The following is a 24,781-nucleotide window of genomic DNA, read 5'->3' as shown; positions in this document are numbered from 1 at the left end:
CTAGGTCTTCGTGGCAAACAAATCTGCTCCAGTCCGGAATCCCTGAATCATTACACCAACAACCTGAAAACAGCTTTCGCATCCCGCAACTACCCTCCCGACCTGGTACAGAAGCAAATAACCAGAGCCACTTCCTCGTCCCCTCAAACCCAGAATCCCCCACAGAAGAACCACAAAAGTGCCCCACTTGTGACAGGATACTTTCCGGGACTGGACCAGACTCTGAATGTGGCTCTCCAGCAGGGATACGACTTCCTCAAATCCTGCCCTGAAATGAGATCCATCCTTCATGAAATCCTCCCCACTCCGCCAAGAGTGTCTTTCTGCCATCCACCTAACCTTTGTAACCTGTTAGTTCATCCCTATGAAATCCCCAAACCACCTTCACTACCCTCTGGCTCCTATCCTTGTAACCACCCCCGATGGAAAACCTGTCCCATGCACCCTCCCACCACCACCTACTCCAGTCCTGTAACCCGGAAGGTGTACACGATCAAAGGCAGAGCCACGTGTGAAAGCACCCACGTGATTTACCAACTGACCTGCCTACACTGTGATGTATTCTATGTGGGAATGACCAGCAACAAACTGTCCATTCGCATGAATGGACACAGGCAGACAGTGTTTGTTGGTAATGAGGATCAGTCTGTGGCTAAACATGCCTTGGTGCACAGCCAAGTGTTACACCGTCCGGGTTATCTGGATACTTCCCACTAACACCAACCTATCCGAACTCCGGAGATGGGAACTTGCCCTTCAGTATATCCTCTCTTCTCGTCATCCGCCAGGCCTCAATCTCCGCTAATTTCAAGTTGCCGCCACTCATAACTCACCTGTCTTTCAACAGCTTCTTTGCCTCTACACTTCTGCCTCGACTGACATCTCTGCCCAAACTCTTTGTCTTTAAATATGTCTGCTTGTGTCTGTATGTGTGGATGGATATGTGCATGTGTGCGAGTGTATACCTGTCCTTTTTTCCCCCTAAGGTAAGTCTTTCCACTCCCGGGATTGGAATGACTCCTTACCCTCTCCCTTAAAACCCACTTCCTTTCGTCTTCCCCTCTCCATCCCTCTTTCCTGATGAGGCAACAGTTTGTTGCGAAAGCTTGAATTTTGTGTGTATGTTTGTGTGTCTATCGACCTGCCAGCGCTTTCGTTCGGTAAGTCACCTCATCTTTGTTTTTATATATAATTTTTCCCACATGGAATGTTTCCTTCTATTATATTGATTACATTTTATATATATACACACACATGGATCTGTTTTTCATCATAGTAACTCTGATTTTCTCAGTCTTGACAAAATCAATGCCACAGCTTGCACTTGGCATCACTGCATCATATTTTGATCACTGCATCATATTTTATTAAATAATCTTCCTTTAGTTTTTTCTGCATGTCACAACTGAGATAAATGTATTAGTTAAGAAGGGAGTACAAAATTGGGAAAATAATAAACTCTCCAGATTGAATGTTAGTGACTCTCCTAAAAGAGTGCAAAATTGAGTTTGGAGCACTGTAGATGGTATAAAACTGGTGCCTGGCAGTATTGAGACCCCCCACCAGTGGTGTAAGTCATGGCAGTGAAGTGGTGCGTAAGCATCACTCAGTTGTATGGAATCAGCACAGTAAGATGGGTCGATGTGGAGACGTGACCTAATGGAAGAAAGGAGCCTTTGTGATTGGATGTGACCATGACTACACCATGAATGGAGTTGATTAATTTGTTGATATATCAACATGGACAGTCCAATGTGCCTACAATGAATGGTGTAACACATGCAGCCATGTGTCATGATGTAAGAACAGTGACTCTAGAAAGATCATGACTGACAGGGACCAGAGATAAGGTTCATATCATGTCAGTGATGATCAGCTTCAAACCTGATTTGTGTTATTGCTGTCAGTCAATGCAGAGCCATCTCAATCGGTTTCTGGGTGAATATAACAAAGCAAACATTTTGCAGTGGACATTTGCACTGAGATACCTCACAAAAAGTCATTGATCATAGCAGCATGCAAAGCTGCACTTGTTGAAGAGGACAAATAACTCAGAAACTGGACAGTAGCTAGTTGGAGGTGTGTAGTGTGGTCTAATTAGTAACGATTTTGCAAGACATGTAATGCATCAGTGAACTAGCAGTGCACTTAACCCACAGTACGTGGAGGGTGTAGTTCATGCCAATGTGGTTATGCGAATATTTGGGGTCCATTCATTTAGATTACTGTGAACATGAACTAGAATGTTTATTCAACATGGTTGATTACTAAGTGTTGTTCTTCCTTCTATATCTTAGTGATGAATATGCTGTGGACACTCTCATATTTTAAGATGACAACCACTATCTTCACAGTGCTGCACAGTTATGCTCCTGGTTTGATCAACACCAAGGCACCATGTCACACCTGGACTATCCTTCTGAATCACTGGATCTTAATCCTATAGAAAATTTCTGGAACTATTTGTAAATGTAGCAGTCAGTATCCTCAGGATATGGTGGCTCTACAGGATCGAATCATCAATGAATAGCTTCAATTGGGTGTGGCACACTTGAAATTTGTGGACTCTTCCTCACTTAATTGTGGATGTTACCAAAGCTTGAGGTGGTGTTATATGATACTAGTATTATTTTTTGACTGGTATCCTTTTGCAGATTCCAGACTAAGATTCATCACATCTTCTAAGAAGATGTAATTCCATGAGGTTTTGATTCTGCAGTCTGATGACATTGACATCTTGCCACGAAATTTTAACTTACGACAGGCAGCCATCTGCAAGTCAGTTTTACACTGGACATTGCTGCTGCATGTTGCTAAGCTGATAGATAATATTAGTGTGATGGGGCATGGACTGAGGTCTCGGATGCATGACCAACCCAATAAAGTTCCGTAACCACTGCTGAATTGCTCCATGTGAGGTGTACAGGTGCATGTATAATGGTATTATTGCATGGGATCACTCTCTCAAATTGTGGACCCATGCAGTTAAAATCTGGTGGTCAAAGTGAAATGTTTTTATTTATGATGTGTGTTTCTTATCGTGTTAAACTTCTGCATCTGTTGGTCTCTGGGAAGTGGAATTGTGTTCGGATTTGAAGTTGCAGGCATGTTTATTAAAAAATATGGGGCACAGCATTGTTATCTATTGGCAGTTTATTCTCACAAATCATATACTGTTCAATGATGCCAGATAGTAACTGTTCACAGCTTGTTTGTATATAAGGCCACAGTTGAAAGTTAACTAAATAACTTTGCTCGCCCACCATTGTCATTACATTAACTTATTTCTCTGCAGTTCTTATAGTATCCCTGCATCTAATATTTCACATCAGCTTTTGCCATTAAAATTAATGTATTCTGTGCTCTCATGAATTCACAGTTTGACTGACCTACAAGTAACTTACAACTGCTGGCAACTGAACTTCTCCTAATTGCTCTCGGCTCATGTCCCACTGTTTATAGCTGTGCCTTGTGGCAGGAATGCATCGTATCAGGGTTTTTGGATGATGCCTTGAAATTGAATCTTAATTAATTATTAACTTTTGAATTATGGACAATTAAGCAAAACTAATCACTTTTCCATAAATATGGACAACTGGTCTACAAAGTTAACTTGGTTGCGTGTTCTTAGGTTCCAATTTTGACACATGTAATTTTGTAAGCTGAAGACATTATGGTAGCTTCAAATCTTGATGCCTTCTGTATTAATTAAGTGGAAACAATTCCACGACACTGTTTGTGGTGGGCTACAGTATATCTATAATAATAAGAAGATTAAATCTTTTGCCGGATGAGAAAGTTGATGAATCCGTGTACGCCTATGATGCAGCCGTGATTCTATATTTGTGATAATAAGGTAATGGGAGTTGCCTGCCTCACATTTAATTGGTTGAATTAAATACACATCATTTCCAAAGGATCACACACCTCATTCAGTTGAAAATACTGTCACAGTTGATGAGATCTTCTGCAAAAAGTAGTTTCACAGATTTCATAACACTTGAATCACAAAAGGATTTGATCATCCCCAAGATTTTTGTGACAGAATAACCCATAAAATATCCTCTGGATATACAATGGTTACTTATGGTTGATTTACTTGGCTGTGAAAGGCATGTGTGGCACTGATGCTCCACATCCCTTTCTTGTGCTGTGTGTGGTCTGACTATGAAGATTTTGCCACATTGTTGTGCTATTCTGTAGACTTCACTCTTCCACAAATGCAAATCACCCTTTATTGCACCAAGAAGCTTGCAGATCTATGTGGATTGCTGGACAACAACTTTTACATAATGTTCATTTAGGATATTCTCCAATTTAGATGGAATTTTGTCCAAATATGAGAGGAATTCTCTGGAACTGAACAGCTCTTTATCCTCTTCATTTTGCAACATTTTACATTTGCTCCTTGCTTAAGTTGTTCTAACCTTATGTGAAGAATACCCATTTCCCTTGAACGCAGATTGTCAATGCACCATTATTTAAAGGACACTCAGAGTGTGTGAAGGGTAGTGGCAGCTAGATGTCTGCCGATACAGGTTTCTATGTGTGGACTTATAGTAAACAGAATGTCCTAATGACCAATTTAATTTTTTTCCTTTATTTATTGATTTGTTTCTTACTCTATCGATCCACTTGTGATAAGCTGACAAGGATATGGAATGTGTCAGTTCATTTTTTTAATATGACAATCTGTGTGAGCTTTCTGATTCAATCAGTACTTAGTGTACAAAAATGACAAAAGTAATATTAGCAATGTAGGAAAAGATAGATTGCTACTTACTGTATAGAAAACACATCAAGTTGCAAACAGGGATGATTAAAATACAGTCACATATAGCTTTTGGCCACAGCCTTCGGCAGTAAAGAGAGAGATGCACACAACTTTCACACACATACACACAGCCACGTGTAATGGCCATGCCATTTGAGGCACCATGTCACGGATTGCACGGCCCCTTCTGCCAGAAGTTCGAGTCCTTCCTCGGGTATGAGTATGTGTGTTGTTCTTAGCATAACTTAGTTTAAGTAGTGTGTAAGTCTAGGGACCAATGACCTCAGTAGTTTGGTCCCATAGAAACCCACACACACACACACACACACACACACACACACAACACACACACACACACACACACACACACACAAGCAAGCACACCTCACATACACATTATTGCCAACTCCAGCATCTTAGACCGAAATGCAACATCACATGGGACGCAAACAGCAGTCTGAAGGGGGTGGGGAAGTGGAAGGAGAAGGGATAGTAGTCTACGGATGGGGAGAGAGACAAACACAGTCTAGTAGAGTGTGCAGCATTAGACTGCCAACAGTTGCAGCGTCAGGAGGTTGTGGGGTGGGGAGGTAGGGAGAAAAAAGGAACAAAAAGAGAGAGGAGTGGGGAAAGATGGGCAGATGTGTTTGCAGAGAGATGCAAATAAACAAGGTGGGAGATGAGAACAGGAAGCAGCTGAAAGGACAGAGGGGGTGGAAACTGTTGGATGGAGGTTGTGGGGATGGTATGTTACCATAGATTGAGGCCAGGATAATTACGGGAGTGGAGAATGTGTTGAAGGATAACTCTCATCTGCACAGTTCAGAAAAGCTGGTGGTAGAGGGAAGGATCCGCATGACCTGGGTGGTGAAGCAGCCTTTGAAATTAAGAGCATTACGTTCAGCTGCATGTTGTGCCACAGGGTGGTCTACTTTGCTCTTGGCCATAGATTGGTGACAGCTGTTCATCCTGGTGGACTGCTGGTTGGTAGTCATACCAATATAAAAAGCTGTGAAATGATTGCAGCAAAGCTGGTAAATGACATGGCTGCTTTCACAGGTGGCCTGTCCCCTCATGGGATAGGGTAAGCCTGTGACAGGACTGAAATAGCAAGTGATGGTTTGGTGGACTGGACAGGTTTTGCACCTAGGTCTTCCACCGGGATGTTATCTTTGTGACAAAAGGTTGGGATTTGGAATGGTGAAGGAACAGCTAGGATTTTGTGGAGGTTGGGTGGATGACAGAACATCACTTTAGAGGGATGAGGAGTGTATTGGGTAGGTTGTCCCTCATATCTGGGCATGATGACAGGTAATCAGATCTGTGCTGAAGGATGTGGTTTATTTGTTCCAGTCTGGGGTGGTACTGGGTGATGAAGGGCATACTCCTTTGTGGCTGGTTTTTAGGGGTGGTGGGAAGATTGTGGTTGTGGGAGGAAAACCCCAATTTGGCCCCATCATCCTTCCCCAGGTCCCTTCCTCAGAACACCAACCTTTCATTAGAAGAAAGACCAGCCCTACATCCTACACAACCTCAAAACAAATCCTGACCTAACAATCCTGTCTGCGGACAAAGGTTCCACCACTGTTGTTATGAATCACAGTGACCACCTGGCAGAAGGCATCTGCCAGTTGTCTGACTCCTCCACATATAAGCTTTGCCATAGTGATCCCCTCCCAGAAGTCCAACACAAACTCCAATTCTTGCTTAAAGCCTTAGGCCCATCCCAGACCATTTACCTTGAATCCATTTCCCTCCTCACCCTGCTCACCTACCTTCTACATGCTCTCCAAAATCCATAAGCGCAACAATTGTGGATGCCCCTTTGTGGCTGGTTATTGTGCCCCCACTGGTGGTCTTGCGGTAGCGTTCTCGCTTCCTGCGCATGGGGTCTCGGGTTCGATTCCCGGCAGGGTCAGGGATTTTCCCTGCCTCGAGATGACTGGGTGTTGTTGTGTCATCTTCATCATCATCATTGATCTTCATTATGGTCAGGGGAAGGCAATGGCAAACCACCTCCACTAGGACCTTGCCTAGTATGATGGTGTGGGTCTCCTGCATTGTCCCCTACGCTCCTCGGAGTATGGGACCTCATCATCATCATCACTGAAAGAATTTTGGTACTCATTGACCAACACTAACAACCAATTGCCCATAATCTAGCCTACAATGCCAAAGACACTAACTACTTCCTTCACCGGCTCTTCACCATCCCCCCCCCCCCCCTTTACCTCCTGGATCTCTACTCGTTGCTGTTGATGCCACCTACCCACACACCAACATCCCTCATGCCCACCATCTTATTACCACTGTTGAACACTACCTTTCCCAATGTCCTTCAGATGCCAGATGCACTACCTCATTCCTCATATATCTTACTATCTTTATCCTAACCCACAACTACTTCTCATTTGAAGGGAAGGTATGTGAACAAATCCACGCCAAAGTCATGGGCACCCACATAGCATCCTCCTATGCTAACATTTTTATGAGCCATCTAGAGGAGACCTTTCTAGCCTCCCAAAACACCAACCCCCTAATCTGGTTCAGGTTCATTGATGATATTTTCATGATCTGGGCCATGGGCCAAGACACACTATCTCTGTTCCTTCACAACCTCAACACTTTCTCTTCAAGTGGCTCTCCTCAGCCCAGTGTTCCACCTTCCTAGATGTTGACCTTCTCTTCTCGTATGGCTCCATCTGCACATCTGTCCATATTAAACCCACCAACCACCAAAAGTACCTGCATTTTGACAACTGCCATCCCTTTAAAACCAAAAAATTCCTCCCATGTAGTCTGGCTACCCAGGGACAGTGTGTCTGCAGTGACAAAAACTCTTTTGCTCAGTATGCTGAGGATCTCACCAAGGCCTAGTCCACAAAGAGGTCTCCCATACCATTTCCCCTCACAACCGCAATCCTCCCATCGCCCCTAAAAACCAGCCACAAAGGAATGTCCCATTCGTCACCCAGTATCACTGTGGACTGGAACAACTAAACCACATCCTTTGCCAGGGCTTTGATTACCTATCACTGTGTCCAGAAATGAGGGACATCCTACCTGATATACTACCCACCCCTTCCAAAGTAGTGTTCTGTTGCCCACCCAACCTCCACAACATCCTAGTCCATCCCTTCGCCACTGCCAATTCCAACCCCTTGCAACAAGGATCATATCCATGTGGAAGACCTAGGTGCAAAACCTGCCCACTCCACCCATCCAGCACTTGCTATTCCAGTTGTGTCACAGGTTTATCCTACCCCATCAGGGGTTGGGCCACCTGTGAAAGCAGCCATGTCATTTACCAGTCATCGCACAGCTTTTTATATTGATATGACCACCAACCAGCTGTTCATCAGCATGAACGTCCATCACCAAATTGTGGCCTAGAGCAAAGTAGACCACCCTGTGGCTCAACATGCAGCTGAACATAGCACTCTTGATTTCAAAGACTGCTTCACTACCCAGGTCATCTGGATCCTTCCCTGTACCACCAGCTTTTGTGAACTGTGCAGTTGAGAGTTATCCTTATAATACATTCTCCACACCTGTAATAACCCTGGCCTCAACATATGGTAACATATTGACTCCACACCCTCAACCCAACAGTTTCCACCCCCTCTGCCCTATAATCTCCTCCCCATTCTCGTATCTCGCCTTGTTTTTGTTTGCAGCCCTCTGCAAACGCAACCTCCCATGATTCCTCGCTCCTTTCCTTTTTTGTTCCTTTTTTCTCCCTCATCACTATCCCACAATCTCCTGATGTTGTACCTGTTGGCAGTCTAATCCCACACACTCCACCAGACAGTGTTTGTCTGTCTTCCCAGATTGCTGCTTACATCCCATGTGATGTTGCATTCTAGCCTGAGATGCTGGAGTTGGCAGTCGTGTGCGCATGAGGTGCGCTTGCTTGTCTGTGTGTGTGTGTGTGTGTGTGTGTGTGTGTGTGTGAATTTTGTGTGTGTCTCTCTCTTTACTGCTGAAGGCTGTGGCTGATGTAGAAATCCATCTTTTCCTACATTGTTGATTTTACTTCCTGGAGTTCCCATTGTTTGAAAAGAAATATTAGATCATGGTTACATTATAAATAAGTCATAAGATGACTGATTACACTATACCATACATATAGCAAGTGAAAAATAAGGAAAAAACCACTGAAATGAACTATGTATGTTACAAGAGTATCTACGTAATTGCTCAGTCTTACATTATATTACTTCAGCCGCAGAGTTTGGAGTCCTAGGAGGTTTTTCATTGTGACTAAGAAAATTTTCCAAACTGTAAAATGACCTTTCCAGAAGAACTTGCCTCATAGGGTACCTAAATGTGGAATTGTTGTGTAACATACATTTAATATCTGGAGGGAGATCATTATAAACTTTTGCACCAGCATCTTGGCCACCCTTATGCACGTTTGTCAGATTTTTACATTTATTGTGAATATCATGCTTTCTCCTGATATTGTATTCGTGACATTCAGTATTTATTTTACACAACTCAATAGTTTTACTTATGATACACATAAGTGAAACTATGTCCTGTGAAATACCTGTTTTACACTTTTGTGCAGTCCAGACTTAAAAAATACAAAATTGTGGAAAATGTAGAATTGAGGAAAACACTAAAACCCCCAAAACACAAGCAAAACATATATAATTGGCATAAATAATAAAAAATGTAATCCTCACTAATACATTGTATAAAATCTGTATAAGTGAAGGAAATTAAATGTACAGTACAATGTTAACACAATAATTTATGATAATGAATTTCATCAATTCTTAAAAAAGTCATAGTTATACAACAGCAAGTAAAAACTTGTCAACAAATTGAAATTGGTATCTGGGTACAAGTTAATTGAGCTATTTTTTGACATGCTACAACGACAAATTATATATCAAAACACACATTTTTGAGACATCTTTTCTTTGAATTCAGCCAGAAAAAACCAAAACTTGATGAGCATGGTGATTTAAACAGAAGACTGTGAATTACTGTGATAGGTGTTGGAATTTAACTTGTAGGGGTGTGTGTTTTCCTTCTGTAGCCAGTGGCAGCTTAATTGGGTCAAGTAGACTTCACACTACTTTTTGCGGTAGTAACTCCACTAGTGGGTTTTCGACTATTGACTTTTGTGAGCACTTGTGAATGACCCATATGTTAACTGTGTGCAGTTCAATTATTTATTTCCTTCATTGTGTGTGACATACGTGCACAGCATACAGTTTCAGAGCAACAGTGCATTGAAAGTATGTCATAAATATGCCACACTTACCATTAAATGTCAATTAATAAAGCATCAGTGATGTAAGGTTTCAAGAGATTTTATGCTACCTAATGCACAATACAAAATTCAGATGAGTAAGCTGTACAATAAATGATAATGTCATGGTTAGCTGAGATAGAGCTTATAGGTTCACAGGTCACTGCATGCTAATTTTTGTTTTCAACTTTGCATTTGTTATCACTTTGTGGAACTTTGTTATGATTGTAATTCAACCATTCTGCAATATTCAGTGGTATTTAACATTTCTGTCTGATTAGAGAACGAAGAATGGAATAAAAATTTTCCTTTTTATTATTGAATGTGTGGTGATTTCCGAGAGTGTATTTAGGCAGAAACTAAGAAGGCAGCATTCCTGTAAGTGAAACAAGCAGCAGTAAAATTCATGTTTTTCCTTGTCACAAATATTTCACATGTAGCGCAACCACAAATAGAATGTTGGTGCTATAACTGAGAGTCTCCCATCACTAACATACCCATGAAGATCAACTTGCTAGACAAATTGATACCCTCATTCCTGGTCACCTACACAGCACCAACACATCGTCATTATGTCAGTCCTGCAAAAAGTAGTGTGAAACGTACTTGACCGTCATCATGGTGCAGTGAACCTAAATGGTGCAAGTTGTGTTGGCATTGCTGGTCATGGATTATGTTAGCATTTTCTCTCTCACACTCCCCTCTCCACAACAGCCTAAAATCTCCCTTAACTCTGCCACCACCCACAGTGTGACTTTCAGTCTTTTGTGTCACTTATAACTTGTTCAGTCTCATCAAATGTCAATAGGAAAAAAACGGTTTGAAATCAAGTGAGACATTGAGTAAGAAAGTAGAATCAAGTAAACCTTTCTAGGCAGAAAAGTAATATAGGCAATTTTCAGCATTGCTCTTATGAGGTTTTCACAGGGGCTATGAATTTATGGCACAGAATCATGAAAGTTCAAAGTTCGACTACAGTGGGAAAAAATATTTTTTTCATTTATTTGTTCTTCACATTACATCCTGTTATCTAGAAAGCCAACATAGGGCTTACAGTGACATTTGTGTGGATAGTAATAAACATATGTATTAATTATTTGCTTCTTGTACTTATCAGAAAAGACGCTAATTCTAGAAAAATACTACTACTAGAGTTATTTTTTACCACTGAAAAAATAAAATAAATTAAAATAAATATTAATCAACCAACCATCAATACTACTATAGGTCTACAGTTTACATACTATTTATGTTCTCTTATTAGAGTGCATCTAAACTGTTCATATTTGTTTCCATTGCTGGATCTGCACTGATACTGCTTCAGTCAACAGTCATTGTCTGCTGGATTCCTTGGGCTTAGGGCAGCACATCAGCGGCATTTCCACTTTCGAAGAAATTCCTTGTTCAAGTGTAATGTCTTAAAATTCACACTTCCATCATCACTTGCACCAACACAATCTAATTTCTTGAAAAACCATTTCATGCATTGGTCACTGACCTCAGTTGTCTTCCCTCTCTCTGTAGAGTATCTAATCTAACTGGGATGGTAATATACTGCTGTGTGGCTCAGTTCCTTGTGAAGTCTTCCTTGATCTTCCTGCATGCTGTGGCTGCAGTATTATTCAATATGCCAGAGGTTGACATGTTCTTCAGTGTTTCTCAGGGATCCAGCATTGTTTATTGACCGTTACCCACTACACAATGTTATCAAAAGTATCCGGACACCTGGATGAAAATGACTTACAAGTTCGTGGCACCCTCCATTGGTAATGCTGGAATTCAGTATGATGTTGTCCCACCCTTAGCCTTGATCACAGCTTCTACTCTTGCAGGCATACATTCAATCCTATGCTGGAAGGTTTCTTGGGGAATGCAGACCATTCTTCATGGACTGCTGCAGTGAGGAGAGGTATCAATGTCATTCAGTAAGGCCTCGCACAAAGTCGGCATTCCAAAACATTCCAAAGGTGTTCTATAGGATCCAGGTCAGGACTCTGTACAGGCCAGTCCATTACAGGGATGTTACAGTCATGTAACCACTCCGCCACAGGCCGTGCATGATGAACAGGTGCTCGATCATGTTGAAAGATGAAGTCACCATCCCCGAATTGCTCTTCAACATCGGGAAGCAAGAAGGTGCTTAAAACATCAATGTAGGCCGGTGCTGTGATAGTGCCACGCAAAACAACAAGGGGTGCAAACCCCCTGCATGAAAAACATGGTCACACCATAACACCACCATCTCTGAATTTTACTGTTGGCACTACACACTCTGGCAGGTGACATTCACTGGGCATTTGGCATACCCACACCCTGCCATTGGATCGCCACATTGTGTACCATGATTCATCGCTCCACACAACAGTTTTCCGCTGTTCAAACGTCCAATGTTTACACTCCTTACACCAAGTGAGGTGTTGTTTGGCATTTACCAGTGTGATTTGTGGCTTATGAGCAGCTGCTGGACCATGAAATCCAAGTTATCTCACCTACCTCCTAACTGTCATAGTACTTGCAGTGGATCCTGATGCAGTTTGGAATTCCTGTGTAATGGTCTGGATAGATGTCTGCCTATTACACATTACGACCATCTTCAACTGTCGGCAGTCTCTGTCAGTCAACAGATGAGGTCAGCCTGTATGCTTTCATGCTGTAGGTGTCCCTTCACGTTTCTATTTCACTATCACATCAGAAACAGTGGACCTAGGGATGTTTAGGAGTGTGGAAATCTCATGTACAGACATATGACACAAGTGACACTCAATCACCTGACCATGTTCAAAGTCCATGAGCTCTGTGGAGCACCTCATTCTGCTTTCTCACAATGTCTGATGACTACTAACTTCACTGATATGGAGTACCTGGCAGTAGGTGGCAGTGCAATGCACCTAATATGAAAAATGAATGTTTTTGGGGTGTCCGGATACTTTTGATCACATAGTGTACATCTTCATACTGCACACAGTCCTACAATGTGTGCTCTTGAGTGCTCACATTGCCACAGGTGCAACTGTCATTAATCTGCCTTTTGATATTGTACAGGTATGTAGCATACGGGCCGTGATGAGTCGGGTATTGCATCAGTCCACTCGATGGCTGGAGAAATCTCATTTTTAGTCTCTCCCTAGTGTTAGGGTGAAATTCGTATGTCCTCCTTCCAGTGCCTGATGAGGCCCATTCATTTTGCCACAGTTGCAGTATGCGATCTCCTATTAACTTCTTTTTTGGCCTCAGTTCCAAGTATCCTTCATACTTCCATTTGATTTCCTTTCTTTAACTAATAAAGTGCTGTATTTTCCTTAATTTTCAAATCCAGTGCATATGTTCCCAGAGTTGCTAACAATGCATCATTTGAGTAGTGCAGTAGGCACCCATCAATCTTACAGCACTCCATGTTCAAATGTACTGACTACTGAAGCTGGCATCATAAGCTACAATCTATGAGACCAAACGCTCACACCATATCCCATGACTGATACTAATACAGATTTGAGATATGCTCCGATTGTGTTCAAGCGAAGCTGAAAGTGCCTATTTGCAATGTCTATAATTTTGTTCATCATGTTAGTACCTTTCCTACAAGCCCACTCTATTGGTGTGCAAAGTTATCCATGAATACCCGTGGACACCTTGTTACTGCAAGTCTTCTAATAGTTACAGCATTTAATTCTGTCTTAGGATTTCGTACTATATTTCCTTTCAGCAAGAGATACATGTTCTTGTGAGATGCCAGTGATAATTTGAAACTTCTACACCATCCTTCAAGCTCATGGAGTGTTGCATTACATTTATCTTTTATAATTTTCCTTGAGTCTCTGCTTACTGTGAACAGCACACCATTGGCAAATGCTACCAGTCTGCTTACATCACCACTTTAATATTACTTCTGTAATGTGGATTCCAGTGCTACATCCCAGAAAACTTTAGAACACACATTGACCCCTGCAGACAGCCTTTTGTTATGGTCTTCATAGAAGTGAAGTTGCTTGCCTCCCATGGCATTGTACAGTGCCTCTGAACACTTCAGCTCCCTATGGTGACCAAAGGAAGATGGCCACCATAAATTATCAAAAATATCATTAGTATTGATCATCATTGCTAGAGCATACATAAAACCAGTATCTATTGCTACTGAGTTTGCCTTATTAATTGTGTCTTCAGTTGACTTGCCACTTCTAAACCTGTACTGGTGAGTGGTAACTGCTTATAATAATCTGTGATTTTGTAATATTTTGCCTAATAGTTTTCCAACTATCTTATCAGGAATGTCCAGAGAACTGTCTGTAGGACTTTGGTATCATTAGATCCTTGTCTTTCCCTTTACTTATAGTCACTACCTGGGCATTATTCCATTGTGCAGGCACCTTTCCTCCAAGAGGCACTTGTACAATTCACTTACATAGATATCTATTTAGTCATGTAAGCCTTTGGCAAGGTTCCCATCCAGTCCTGGAGGGTTTTTGCTTTTTCAGCCTGAAAATTATTTGCCTAATTTCTTCTTGTGCAAAGGAATAAACAAGCTTATTGTTTCTATAGTCTTCCTATAACATAGATTGTAATCTGTGCTGATCTTCTGTTTCATTTTCTTCTTCACTATCGGAAGCAGTGTTTCTATTAGCAGGGTGGCTGGCTGTTCCCAACTTTCTGTTACTGTGCCATCATTTCATTTGAATGTGCACAAATGAAATGAAATGAGCGTATGGCATTGTTGGCCAGGAGGCCCCATGCAGGGAAGTTCGGCCACCGTATTGCAAGTCCTTTTTAGTGGACGCCACTTTGGTGACTTGCGAGTCAATGATGATGAAAGACACACAACACCCAGTCATCACGAGGCAGAGAAAATCCCTGACCCTGCCGGGAATCTAACCCGGGACCCCGTGCGCGGGAAGCGAGAACGCTACCGCAAGACCACGAGCTGCGGACAATGTGCACAAGACTATTGATGATTGAATTTTTTTTGCTGACTCTTTTGTATTGAGTTGCCAAGCGACCGGTTTCTACGGTAGTCTCCATGAATTGTTTCCATTGTATCATTTTTGTTTTCCATAACTCTTCCTTAAAATGCTGTTTAACATGCCTATAACTATGCAGCCCTCGGATTCTTTCTTCTTGTGTCATGCTGCTGTGGTATAGCTTCCTGGCTCTTCTTATTTCACATCTTAATTTTTATAGTGCCTCAGTCCAGATGCAAGGTACTCCTCCAGAAGGATCTCTCCTGATTGGTATCAACACCTCCATTGCAGTATGTATGGGTGCTGTCAGTTCTTGCACTTTAATGTCTCCATCATCGCCCAGGGAAGGACTTCCTGGGCATTGAAACACTCTTCCGAGTTCTTCCCATTTAGCCTCCTTGATGTCAGAATGAGGGTCTTATGTGCATGTTTTATATAGTATCTTGGATTTCCCTTCCAGTGAACCTCAGCAGTTAAGTCCCAAAGTGCTCAGAGCCAAGAGCCTTCCAGTGATGGTATAGTGTATGATATTGTGATCACTCTGTGTGATGACACTCTCAAACTTCTAACCTTTCAAATGGTGTGCTTCTGCCATATCTGCTAAGTGACGTCTATATTTGACCTTTGTCTGACCCTCCTTTCATAAGGTGGCATATTGTGAGATGTTTTCAGTAGCTATTGTTGACTTCCAACATGGTTTCCTCTAGTTGTCTTCCACAATCACCAGTCTACCTTTGCTACAATACTGACTTCATGTTTGCATCAGTGGTATGTAGAGGAGGCTTTATTCTTCCTAAGTGACTAATATCCTTTAACTTTAGCAGACACTCATCAATCTCATCACTAAACTGAAAATACATAGCAACCAGGGTGCAACTTTCCTTTACGGTTAACCCTTCCACACAGAATATGTATTCTGTGCAATACGGTGATATTTTTATCACTGTGAAGGCCTTGTTGAATACCACTGTGAAGGCCTTGTTGAATACTTTTATTGTTTCCATAAGACATTGGTCTTGGGTGACCATCTGGGCAGTTACATACATACTGCGGATATTTACAGCCTTAGTATATAGTTCTTGGAGGCACAATACATCTAACTACAACTCTTCGCCATTTTCTAGTCTCATGTGACACGCTTGTACTTCTCATGACATTAAACAGTCCTATTTTTACCTCCATTAAGGATGCTGGCTATATATTCAACAGTCTGGTTATTCTCATCTGTAATCCCATGCTATAGGACTGTGTGTCATCACAAAGTAATCGTATAACATATGTATGGAGAATGATACATTTCTCATGGTAGAAACCTATTTCAATCCAGTTTTTACACTTCTGTTGGTAGAGTGTTCACTTTGAGCTAGGTCCTGTCTACAAAATCAGGAATAGGGAAAGTTATACACCCTCCTTATGGATGCATATTCCTTACCAGATATCTTAACACTGTAGCAACCATCTTCGGCACTTCCAGTATAGTGAGTTGCATCACATTCTCTGTGCTGTCATAAATCTGTGGTGTATCTGCCCTGGTCTGTGGTCTGTTACTTACATTTCTGTAGTAGGTGTTCATTCCTGCATGAAATGACTATGAGCCTTATGCTGTTTTTGTAGTAGATTTGTATCCTGCACTAGCAAATCTTCTTTTGCCTCTGTAGGAAGCACTGTATTTTTCTCAAGTTGTGTGCTGTCACATACAGATGCTACATACAGATACCCAATTTCTGTCACCAAATCTTTCTCATCTGTATCATATGTTTTCTCTTGGGAAATAGTAGTATGAAATTTTAGTTTCTGGGAAGGATTTGTACAACTACATCTACAGTCTACACCACTCATTATTCCTACAACATGTTTTTGTTCCAAGAATATTTCCTTTGCTAGTGACTGGTCTCCCCAAAATATAATTTGATATTGTGTGTTGTTAGAGAATGGAAGTACCCACAGTATGATGCTTTCTTAATGATGAAGTCCCCTATTTCAGAGATAATGTATAAGGTAAAAATTGAGCTGAGTCTCTTATGAAAGTTTACTATATGATTAGACTAGTTTACACTGCAGTCAGTCGTAACACTGAGGAACTTCGTTGCTACAACTCTTTTCTATTATCTGTGTGGCGTGTGGCGGTCCCACCTGCTTTTAATTCTTCGTTTGTTGATTGTCCTCGGTGTCGACGTACTGCATTGCTACACTTGTCGAAAAATATGGGTTGTGGATTCCAACACTGACTACTGTAAATTAGGTAGCTGACAGGTGCACAGTTGTGTTTCATAGTACTTTAATTTCACTGTTCACAAACCCCCAATAATACACAGTTACATGGTCAGTGCACTACTGTTTAACTTGCGAGAAGCCTCATTACTAGTTAGCAGGCGAAACTTCACATACTGCTACAATAGTTTCTTGTTGAACATCTGCGAGCAGTAAAACCTAACCACAAAGTTCCCAGGTCTTGAAGAATAATCAGGTACGCATGGAGCAGACATTGTCACTGTTTTTCCACATGGCCTAATTGTTTAACGCTTGTTCCACAATTAATTTGAAGCATTGTTGTTGTTCTAAGCAGCATAGGTTACTTGTCTGTAACTCTGCCATGGATTCACTTTGTCATGACCAAAAATTGGGCCCTTATATATCATCACAATAATCGGTACTGAAACTAGTTCGAAGTTAAATTTACAGACATTACAATTAAAACTTAACTCATTAAATTAACTGAATACATCAAGAAATTGCGTCTTTTTAACAGTTTCTTCTTCTGTGAGGTTTAGGCCGAATTATTTATTTAAATCATGAAATTAACAAATATAGTTATGAAACAATACTTTTTGCAAAACTGTAAAATACTTTGGAATTAATGAAGGGCTGGCTTTGCTAACATGTTTTCAAATAGAGCCAAACAGATGATTTAAGATTACTACTACTTCATCTTCCAAATGTTTATAACTAGTACAGAATTTATATTTGTTTATACGTCAACAATAGAATTTAGGTTATGAAACAATTACTGATTTCACCCTATAATGAAAGTATTAACTAGAAATAGTGGAAATAACTTATAAATTCAAATTACATACATAAAACTAAGCACAAAATTAGATCTGTTGTTTTATTCTTTAAAACTGAGAGCCAGACTTTCTCTTTTATGAAAATGCAGATTATATTCACGTTTGTTAGTGGTGATTAGTTAAAAGTGAAAAACGAATTTAAGTAGACAGATAGCAAAACAAAAGGGGAAGTAAAATTATCCCAGCTTGCAGTTATATGGTCAGGGCACTATTGTTTAACTTGCAATAAGCCTCATTACTAGTTAGCAGGCAAAACTTCACATACTGCTACAATAGTTTCTTGTTGAACATCTACAAGCAGGAAAACCTAACCACAAAAATCACAGGTCTTGAAGAATAATCAGGTATGCATGGAGCAGACACTGTCACTGTTTTTACAAACGGCCTAATTGTTTAATGCTTGTTGCACAATTAATTTGAAGCATTGTTGTTGTTCTAACCAGCACAGGTTACTTGTCTGAAACTCGGCCGTGGACTGACTGTGTCATGACCAAAAATTGGGCCCTTATATATCATCACAATAATCGATACTGAAACTACACATTGTTCAAAGTTAAATTTACAGAAATTACAATTAAAACTTAACTCATTAAATTAACTGAATACATCAAAAAATTGCGTCTTTTAAACAGTTTCTTCTACTATGAGGTTTAGGCTGAATTATTTGTTTAAATCATTAAATTAATAAAAATAATTGTGCCAACAATACTTTTGACAAAACTGTTAATTACTATGGAATTAATGAAGAGCTGGTTTTGCTAACATGTTTTCAAATAGAGCCAAATAAATACTTTAAGATTACTACTATTTCATCTTCTTAATAATTAGCTCTTCCTCTGCTTTGCCACTGGCAGTAAACTGAATGTAGATTGTTTTATTGAAATTTAATGAGACATTGACACTAAACCATTTTACTATACCAATGAGAATATTGTTAAGAGATCCTCAAGGATCTTCACACATGCAAGATCAATCATTATTGTTGGTGCTGTGTGAAAAACTGATGAAATTTCACTGTAGCTTTGTACATTTTGGCATGTCATTTATAAATATCAGGAACTGTGAATGACCAAGAATGGCTCCTTGTGGCACTCCACATTTGATGCTCCTCCATTCTGATGGAGCCAAACCAGTACAAAAATCATCTATACTAATACCACTTTCTACTCCCTCTCGTTGAGGTATGGTTATAACCACCTATTTGACACACCACTTATTTCTAAACGATTGGCTTTTTGTTATAGTATTTCATGATTCACACTGTCAAAGGGTTTTCATAAATTACAGTCCTGTTGCCACAATTTTGGCATTTAGAGACTCTAGAATTTTGTTTATAAAAGCATAGATTGCTTGCTTGGTTGACAGACCATTTTGGAAATCTAGGTGTTCCAAAATTCTTGTTTATGTGAGCCTTACTTGTATCTTCAAAAACACAATTGAACAGGGGTTTCACTACAGCATATTTGAGTCTGTAAGGCACAGTTCCTTATAGTAAGGATGTATTAAAAATGTCACAAAGTACATTGCTTATAGAAGCACAGTAGTGTTTCGAAAATTGTTGGAGATATTATCTACTTCAGAATTTCTGCGTCTTCTGAGACATGATTGTTCTTTCAGTTTCAGATATTGTGATAGGGCCAATATGAATTTTACTGATATTTGTGGGAGTAGTATTTTGCGTAAGACTCATGGCTTGAGTAACACAGCCATTGCTGCATACGGTATTTGCTCTGACACTGATAACAATTAGTCAAAAATATTGGCTACATTTTCAGGATCACATACAAGATTTACTTCATGTTTGATTTTGAAGTCTTCTAAAGTTCTTTTGTTCTTCTCCAACTCCCTCCAAACAATATTACAAATTGTCTTAATTTTATTATTAGAGTTGTCAATTTCTTGTTCATAATGTAATGCTCTTGATTTTTGTTTCAATTTCTTTTGGATCTTACAATACATTTTACAATGGCCAATTTTTGGTGTGTCCTTTGACATTCTAATTGCAATGTAAATTTCTCTCTTTGTGTTGCGTGATTGTTAAATTACCCTTGTGGTCCAGAGATGCTGAAGTATTGTTTTTAACCAACTTTTTTGGAAAACCCTCTTCAAAGAAGAATGAGAGTTCATTTACTAACATATTAAAGTTATCATGAACCTCATCCATCCTGTATACCAGGCTACAGCCCATCTGCTACAATTTATATTTAAAGATTTCCAGTGAGGCTTTGTTCATTAACCTTTTATTTTTACAGGTGAGGATTGTTTTCTTGAAAAGTGTACTGTCATGTAGAGTGAGGAGTGACAAGATCCTCTGGGATATGGAAAATATCAGAAAACAAGAATACACAATAAATATTTACAAAATAAGAACAGATATGCTAATTTACTTTCCACACATGCCAAATGAAACTGTCCTTGTGGATGTGGACTCAGTCAAAAACAGACAAAATCTTAAACATATTTACATTTAAAAGGATGTAAAACTTGTCACCAAATATTAAATGTTCGGTACACTTAGATGTGTATGCTAATTCTTAGTCTGTTGTAGCCACACATCATCAAATTAAAAAATAATAAAATGGGAAACATTTTACAGCACGTATTTACCACGATAGCTTACTGCACAAAATTTGTAGAGAAGTTTGATTATATGCAATATTCACATTATGTGATATTATTAATAACATACATCCATCAAGAGGTTCTGCTAAGCAATTCATTCATAGAACAGAAGGAGTTGGCCACCAGCATATCCTTTAGACTCTTCTCAGACTGAACTTTATTATTAGTTAAAATTTTTAGCTTCTGGTGTGTTATTGAAAAGCTGTATTGCTGAATAGTGGACACCTTTCTGACTAAAGTAAGTGACTTTAAATCTTTATGGAAGTTGTTCTTCTTTCTAGTACCGATTCCATGAACAGAGCTGTTGGTTTGAAGAAAAGAGATATATTTTTAATGAGAAATTTCATTTTGAAACAAATATATTGGGAAGCAGTAGCTAGTATCCATAGTTCCTTAAACAGCCCTCTGCAGGACATTCTAGAGTTCATACCACAAATAATTCATGTTGCATTTTGTCTTATCATTATGGAATGAAAGTATGCATAGTACACTAGCTTTTGAATTTTTATGTCACCTATATCTGACAATATCCACACAGAAAATAGAGGATTGTTAAGGCACTTCAGCAGTTCTGTGGTATGTGCCTCCCAGTTACATTTATTAGCAAGCTGTAATCCAAAGAATTTAACACTGTGAACTTCTATCTGCTTGTTATCATATTTTAGGCATATACTGGCAAGAAACCTTTCATAAGTTCTGAACTACTTATAGTATCTTTCTTCAAGGTTTAGTGGCAGACTATTGACTAGGAACATTTATTAATGTCCTTGCAAATTTTATTAGTTGACCTTTGTATGGCTATACTTGATTTATTATTTATTGGTATGTTTGTAGCATCTGTAAGCAAAACAAATGTGGCATCTGGTAATGTTATTTATGAAAGTTCATTCACATATACCCGAAAAAGTGAGGACCTTAAGATGGAGCCTTGGGGTACACCACTTGTTATTGGTTTCCAGTTGGATAATGCTTGACAGCTTAATACACATCTCTTTCCCATTGACCCACTTTGTTTTCTGTTGGAGATGTAGGATTTCAACCATTTTGCACCATTTCCTGTTACAACGTAATATTCAAAGTTACTTGAAGCACTATTGTGATTTGCACAGTAAAATGCATTTGACAGATCACAAAATATACCAAGTAGCCTGCAATTTATTGTCTAATAAATTAAGTATGTTCTCACAGTATTTGTAGTAAGCCTTCTCAATATCAGAACCTTTTATAAATCCAAATTGTGTCTTTAGTAATGTCTTATTTGTGGTTAGATGGTTAAGAAGATGACTGTATATTATCTTAACTAAAACTTTTGAGAATGAGGGCAAAAGTGATTGGATTGGAGTTTGATGGTATTTATTTATCTCCTTTCATATACAAAGGGTTAACTTCTAAATATTTCATCCATTCAGGAAATTATCCACTCATGAGAGACTGGTTATACAAATAAATTATAATGTAACTAAACTGAGAGGCACATTGTTTAGTCAGCTTTGTTGATATATTATCATATCCACTAGAATTTTTGATTTTAAGGACTTTATGCTGAACATTACTCCTACTGACTGGTGTTCTGAGGGTCATACTCATCTTATTGTAGTTATTTGTAGTGACTGGTCTGAGATATTCCATGGCAGCATCTACTGAACCTGACAGTGCCATCTTTTCAGTAACAGTTATGAAGTGCTTATTGAAAAGCTCAGCAACACTGCACACATGTGTTACCCATGTATGATATAATCTTAATGCTATGTGCTCCTCTTATCTCTGGTTCTTCCAGTTTATTTCTTCAGTATATCCCATATTGTCTTTACTTTTTATCTAATATGACTATTCTTTCTGATAATGCACTTGCTTTCATATCTGTATTACTATTGTATTTAATTTGGTGTTTCCTGGCTATTTTTTTATTATTATTATTGATGCTCATATTAAAAGTTTGATTAGCTTACATGGCTTCTTTCTTGTTAAGTTCTAGTGGTAGATTTTATTATGAAGCACACACCACTGTGTCGCAGGGATGTGGAAGAAAGAAAACTATCCAACATCCAGATAAAGTACAGTTTACCTTTATCATGAACTAAATGTCATTGATAGAATTGGTAGAAATTAATATAAAAAAATGTCTTTCATTGTCTGGTTTTATAGTCTTGGACCTAGCAAACTGTAATATTCTTCGGTTATATTTCAAAACTACTTTTTCGTAGCAAAGTTGTCTGTTTCACAATAATGTTACATTTCATCCTGTATTTTCCATTGTTTGATTGTCATAGCAAAATTGATTTAAATGCTTACGTTTTACAGTGACCAGAGATGTTAGGCTGGTAGTTAGGGACCAGAAAATGTAGCATATATTTTTGGCAAAATCCACACCAATTTTTTGCAAAATTTGGATCTATTTTCTTTGTAAATCATTAGATGCAAAAATTTAAATAGTTGTCATGCTACAAATTATTAGTTCTTTGAAATTGACTGTTAAAAGAAAAGTTGATTGGGAACTTCTTGGCTGGAATGTTTGCTTTTCCTAAAACTTCAACAACTTTTTCTTCCGAAATGGCCTTTCTTTTCTTCATTTGGCTGTATTTAAGCTATCAAAAATGATTCTTCTGTTGAAAAACAGCAGAATTTTCCCACCAATTAAGTGAGTGCATCTCTGATATAAGGTGTTTCTGGATGTTATTTGTCTTTTCCTGCCCAATTTGATGATCAAAAAATCTGCAGATTACTAATTTCGACCTTTTGTGGGCTTTCGTATACCTACAAGCCATGCTTGACATTGCTACAGATAGAACAGACAAGGCACTTAGCATAGTAGTAGAACGGAGGGTACAGAAATTTGATTTTAATGGTAGGGGAAGAATTTCGGCACCATTGAAAAACGTTACCGATTTTGTTTTCATGTCACTATATCGCAGAGGATGAGTGCTGTAGGCTATTGTCACAGGTGGCCGTGAGCATAAACAGATGTGAATTTTGACTGGCCCAGGGAAAAGAGGAGTGCGGGGAAACAAACTCCACCACAATTTCACTGGATAGCAACCTACAGCAGAACTGACACATTGTCACGAGGATCTCTTCCGGTGTTGTAAGGGTCAAGATCAAAATCTGTGATGGACTGGGATTAGTAACTTCACTTACTTCAAAGTAAGAAAAGAAAACAAGCAATGCACAACACAAATTATTTGGGTATGGTTACCGTGCATGTTTGTTGAAGTCAGCAGAGTATTGTTAACAACATAGTTCAGGCTCGACTTCTAGCAGTATTCAATGCAATTACAGTTCATCTACAGTACATCTACTTTGCATTTATTGCAAAATGCAATTTTTTCCAATCCCTACAGTTATCTTGTCTCAATACAGTTTCCAAATGAATCATTCAAGGTTAATTAAACTGATTTTTCACAAAACTAGTTTTGAATTGCACTTTAAATTAAACTGACACTCTTAGTTAACTTTTCCTCATATTATGTCTTCATAATGTAGGTAGGATATTTTTAGAAATTAAAAGTTAGTCAATCCTTTTGCTGTAATATATTTATACAACTCAAGATACATATCGCTCACATAAGCTACCACTGAACTAAAGTGAACACTCAATGAGGAAACAAGGTGATCGAACTGAAATGAGGTAATAGAATGATCTGAACAAAGTGAGACCGAGATGCTATTGTCTCTATTACTTATAGATTAATACAAACAAACAAATTCTAATCTAGAGTATTCTTACTGCTCTATTTTCTTAGAATTGTATTCCATTTATTTTTTTTAACTAATACTTAAATATAGCAATTAAACTAATTAAAGTTTATGTTTTATTAAAATTATGGCTTAAGACCATCAAAGCTGGCTACATTGCCGCCCAAACTGTGAGCAGTGAATGATTGTATCACTGGCCTCAGTCCCGAAGGCACCATAACAACATCATATATTCAGTGATCTCATTTTACATATACTTGAGTCTACTGGTGATTGCTCACTATAAAATTTCAATTATTATTAGGTATTAAATATTCCATTCTAATACTGTATGATCTTAAAAATGCTCCTTACATATTACAAGTATTTCAGATTATTATACAGGATTTTTCAGTTTTTTTATGCA

General features: G+C 39.0%; 1 protein-coding gene across 1 annotated transcript in view; it reads left to right on the top strand.

Moving 5' to 3' along the window:
• LOC124607382 (cytosolic carboxypeptidase Nna1-like) overlaps positions 1-24,781 on the top strand; it is a 533,373-nt gene that overhangs the window by 51,647 nt on the left and 456,945 nt on the right. The window lies entirely within an intron of this gene.

Source organism: Schistocerca americana, chromosome 3, assembly GCF_021461395.2.
Source record: "Schistocerca americana isolate TAMUIC-IGC-003095 chromosome 3, iqSchAmer2.1, whole genome shotgun sequence".
Classification (NCBI taxonomy): domain Eukaryota; kingdom Metazoa; phylum Arthropoda; class Insecta; order Orthoptera; family Acrididae; genus Schistocerca; species Schistocerca americana.
This window is presented reverse-complemented; position numbering and strand designations above follow the sequence as displayed.